This window comes from Gadus macrocephalus, chromosome 3, assembly GCF_031168955.1.
Source record: "Gadus macrocephalus chromosome 3, ASM3116895v1".
NCBI lineage: Eukaryota > Metazoa > Chordata > Actinopteri > Gadiformes > Gadidae > Gadus > Gadus macrocephalus.
In genome coordinates, this window is record NC_082384.1 from 796,537 (window position 1) to 801,613 (window position 5,077).

General features: G+C 44.2%; 1 long non-coding RNA gene across 1 annotated transcript; it reads left to right on the forward strand.

Moving 5' to 3' along the window:
• Positions 1-225: 225 nt before the first annotated feature.
• Positions 226-1,360, forward strand: LOC132453383 (uncharacterized). Its single transcript, XR_009524682.1, has 2 exons — positions 226-386; positions 899-1,360. It is a non-coding gene; the product is annotated as an uncharacterized LOC132453383 (long non-coding RNA).
• The last annotated feature ends 3,717 nt before the right edge of the window (positions 1,361-5,077 follow it).

Below are 5,077 nucleotides of genomic sequence, written 5' to 3' on the forward strand. Positions count from 1 at the left end.
AGAGGCATCGTCATGCAGAACATATTGCGGCTCTCATCAGACTCAGTTCAACAAGACCGGAGAAGCAATGCCAGGGCAGGAGGGGGGTGGGAGTTACCACACTCACACTCACACTCACACACAAACACACACACACACACACACACACACACACACACACACACACACACACACACACACACACACACACACACACACACACACACACACACACACACACACACACGTCTCTGCCACCAGTCGGTGAGTGTAATTTGCTGACGGTCCCTAAAACAGGTAGCAGTCAGAACGTAAATGACGTTGTTGCACAGACATCGATGGCGCCAACATGTGTTTGTGATTTTTCGCGATACGGTGTCCTAAACCGTCCTCAACATACTAAGCCCGTAATGTATTGCACTTATGTTGATGAATCCGATTGGGTGGTAAACCGAATATCTGGCGAATATCAAACCGGAGGCTAACTTGCACCTGTTGAGGTGGAATGCTCCGGTAGAGCTGCTCTTTAGCATCGCGCTAACCGGGGCTAACAGAGCCTGTCTCTTCCCGTCCTATTAACTGTACTTATGGGAGAGAGCCCGATTAAATCTGGATATTTTAATAAATTGGGTGCTATAGGTTTTAGGCAACATGTCCGAGTTGTTTGAATGACAGAAGCTCCGCTTGCTCGATGCTAAAGTGCTAACCGGAGCTAACAGCCTGTCCCCTCCCGTCCTATTAACTGTATTTATGGCTATGCCTTTTTCTCTTTTCAATATGACCAAACACAATGGCCAGAGGACCAGCATCCTTTTTTAACTAAGAAACAAAATAATCTTTGAGTTCTAAATGTTCTAGAAATGTTCATTAATTGACAGTCCTAATGTTTATTTTCTTGTCTTCTGATTCTTTATTACAGTATGGAAGGGGAGATTTGGAGGTACCTGGTCAGGTCTTTGTCAGCCTTCAAATCCCAGATGTGGAGACTGCAGGGATACCTCACAGAGAAGACACTAAAGAGCCACCTCTCATTCATCGAGTGGACTCATTGGTTTGCGAATGACCACAAAGATGCTCCCATAGGCAGATTGCTGCATGGCATTCACCACTTATTCAAATTGAAGAGGTTGAAGCAGTCTTCCTTGTGGTCACTTGCCATAACACTGTCATGTGTTTTATGAAAACACCATCAGTAACATTTAAATTGAGTTGATGTGGACGGCTCTTTTTTTTGTCAGATTTTTTCAGTGTTCAGTGCCTGTTTGTGAGATATGCATTGTTTGAAAGATAAGCCTTTGATTTTGTTTAATTTTAATATGCCTTTCATCAACAGTGGTTTGGGGTTTTATAACAACAATTAAAGTGCTTAACTACTGGTGAACGATGTTGCAGAACATATATGGTTTGTGTTGATTGCATGGAAAAGGGAATAACCAATTACAACTTATATGGTAAGAGCCTGGTAATACCATGGAAACAAACAAGGCTTCCTTTTACAGTACAGTTTCAGCTTAATTACTGGGTAAATTGTCGTGTTTTACTTGGTTACGTCGCAGAACGTACATGGTAAAAGTTTGTGTTGAATGCATGGAAAAGGGAATAATGTATTACAAATTATATGGTAAGAACCTGGTAATACCATGGAAACAAACAAGGCTTCCTTTTACAGTACAGTTTCAGCTTACTTAGTGGGTATATTGGTGTGTTTTACTTGGTAACGTCGCAGAACGTACATGGTTCAAGTTTGTTGACTGCATGGAAAAGGGAATGTATTACAAATTATATGGTAAGAACCTGGTAATATATATATATATATATATATATATATATAGTAGAACTGACGTCAGCTGGAGAGGACGCTGGCGCTGTCTGTTCGCCGCTTCTCCAAGCAATTTTTTGGCCAATTTTATTTTAAAAAGTGATTTTTTGTGGACACATAATCTCTACTTGGTTCCCTGCAAGCTACATCAGCGACGAAAAGCAAGCTTATGGACTGTCTTTAGTTGTTCCAGTGTTATTGTGAAGAGCCGTGTAGCTCACTTGCTATATTGGCGTCCGTAGCAACGGCTAAAAACAACGGCTAAAAACAAGTAGCCGATGTGATTTTCCTGGTCACTGCTGGCGTTTTTTTCGGTGATCCTGGTGAGGAATATGCCCTGGTCAACCTGCTAAGCTGTCTCTACTGTCTGGTGGATTTTCTGCACTGCCTCCCAGCTCTTCCCCAGATGCTTCGGGTCCGTACCTAGCTGCTAACAGGCTAACATCACTCTGGCTGGTTCGATGTTGACGTACTTCGCCCCACAGCTGCTGAAGTACAACAATTGCTCCATCCCACCCTGTATTCCCACCATTAAGCAGCTAGGACTATTGCGTAGACCTCGATATATCCACACAGGCTCAGGGAGAAACTTTATTTATGGTCAGCCTGCCGGCTTCATCACATCCATCAGGTCCGCTGAGACGGCTGAGGGCAAAAGACACAACATCGCGAGATCCCCGCACTCCCGGCTGGATAGATTTCATGGAGTGGATTCCAACTTGCGCGGAGTGGATTTTAAGGCTCTGCGACCTGTACAGAGAATAACCCCACAGTCACTGGTCAAATTTGAACTTTTCAACACTCAATCCATAAATAATAAATCCAGCTTGATTGAAGAGCATATCAGGGAAAAAGGACTTGACTTCATGTGTCTAACAGAAACCTGGCACCAGCCAGAGGTTTACTCTGCCCTAAACAAAGCCTGTCCCCCAGGCTACAGTTACTTGGAGGCAGCCCGCAGAACTGGACGCAGTGGTGGCCTAGCTGTCATCCACAAACAGGACCTGGAGTTGTCCCCCATGGTGCTGCCTACAACTTCCTCCTGTGAATGTCTTGCATTCACATCAGTGGCGGCTGCTGGTCTTTTAAAGAGGGGAAGCTCATTTTCATCAAAATAGTTGTCAATTTATTTATACCTCAATCCGGCCCGCCGTTCCTTTTCAAGAAAATGGTCTGTGACCCTGTCGTACCAAGTAGGCGTCTTTTCCAGGGACTTGACCATTGTCCTCTCAATGGCCAGCAGAGCTAGGCTGCTTAGACGGCCTTGGCCCATTGTGTTGCGGGTGTAAGATTTAAGCCTTTTTAAACAGGAGAAGCTCCTTTCTACACCCGCAGATGTAACTCCAATTGTTGCCACTAATGATAACAGTTTGTACAACTGAGGCATTGCACTGTCCAACTCCATGTCTTTTAGAAAAAGCAAGAAATCACACAGCTTTCCCCTGTTACCCTGCAAGTCCTGATTTGAATACAGGACTTGAAGTTCAGACCTCAGTCTCCCAAAATCAAAGTATTGGCCATAACTTTCCAGGACACTCTGGAATGCCTACTCTGGAAACACTTCTCTCATTTCATCAAACTTCCCTGGATTGACTAATTCTAAGAAGCGCAAACTTTCCAAATTTGAAAAACGCAGAGGAATCTGCTCCATCAGATTGTCAAGGATGGCCATGTACAGATTTCTGTAGCGCTCCTTGGGATCCTGGAATTGGGATTGACGGCGCTTTCTCAAGGGCTCATTTCGTGGGTCGGATGTGAGACCTGCTGCTTTCTCATAAACAGCCTGGAAATCCCCCTCTGACCTCTTCTCTTTGACAAAAGCAAGAAGAGACTCAATTCTTTTCTTGCAGTAAAGAACATCCATGGCCCTCTGCTGGACAATATCAAAGACCACATCAGTCTCGGAGAAGATTTGTTCATATGTGTACAACATGAACACAAACTCAAAATCCTCCAGTTTCCTCACAAAACCTTTGGCACAATCCAATGTGTCATCATCCATTGTCTCATCTGCAATGATGTTATCAAAAGTCTGCAGGAGGCCATCATAGTTGTTTGCCACAGTGTTCACTATCCGTGATGTGAAATTCCATCGAGTAGGAGCGTTTCTGGGCAACCTTGAACAGCCTGCAGACTCAAGAAAATTTGTCCTCTTTGTGGATTTAGAGAAAAATGTGGCAAACCCAGAGAGTGATGCAAAAAATACTCTGCACTCAGACAAGCATTTAGCCCCTTGTGACAGCACCAGATTAAGTCTGTGTGCATAGCAATGCACAAACATTGCACTGGGTGCAATTGCCTTCACTTTGGCCTGCAGACCATTGAGGGCTGAAGCCATGACAGCAGCCCCATCGTATGTCTGTGACACAAGTTTATCCCTAAAATTGTAGCCCTGCATGTTTTCATTTAATACCTCAAAAACAGACTGAGCATCTCGCCCCCCAGAAACATCAAAAAACCCAATAAAGCGCTCCTGAATTTTACCGGCATGGTCAACATAGCGAACAATGACAGAGAGTTGGGCACGGCAAGCAATATCAGTTGTTTCATCCACTTGCCATCCAAAAAAGGGAGCAGCTTGAATTTAATCTCTGATCTCATCAGAAACAGTGGCTGCAAGGGCAGAGATCAAGTCATTTTGGATGGAATGAGACATACCAGAAAACACAGCTGATGACTGGAATTGTGTGGCCAGGACAGAGTCATATTTAGATAGTGTTTCTGTGAACTCCCTGTAATTCCCCTTGTTGGATGATTCACTACTCTCATCATGCCCCCTAAATGATAGCTCCTGCCGGCCAAGCAAGGAAGTTACATCAATAAGGCGGTTTAGGAAGGCCCTGTTTTGTTTGACTGCCTCATTGTGTTTAGCCACTTGAAAGCGAGCACCTTCATTGAGTGCATGTTCAACCCTGACCCTGCCCAGGCAGCTTAACCTTGCACATGCACTCACATGTTCATTGCTCTTTTCATGCCTTTTATATGCCCTGTCAAAGTTAGACAGATCCCCAAAACCAAATTTTGACCAGACAACAAATCCCTGAGATGGTTTCATCAAGATGCATGGCCAACAGTACATTTTCTTTGTTACAGCACTTCCAGTCAGCCAGCTAACTTTCTCATACCAGGAGAGCTGAAAAGACCTGTTACCTTTCCCTACTTTTTGCACCAAATCAATCTTAGGTGTTGATCTGCCCTGCTGTTTAATCCTACATTTCTCCTCATAAGGAAGACTGTCAAATGGCTTCGCCAAAATCAGGTCGACGATATTGGCATAGT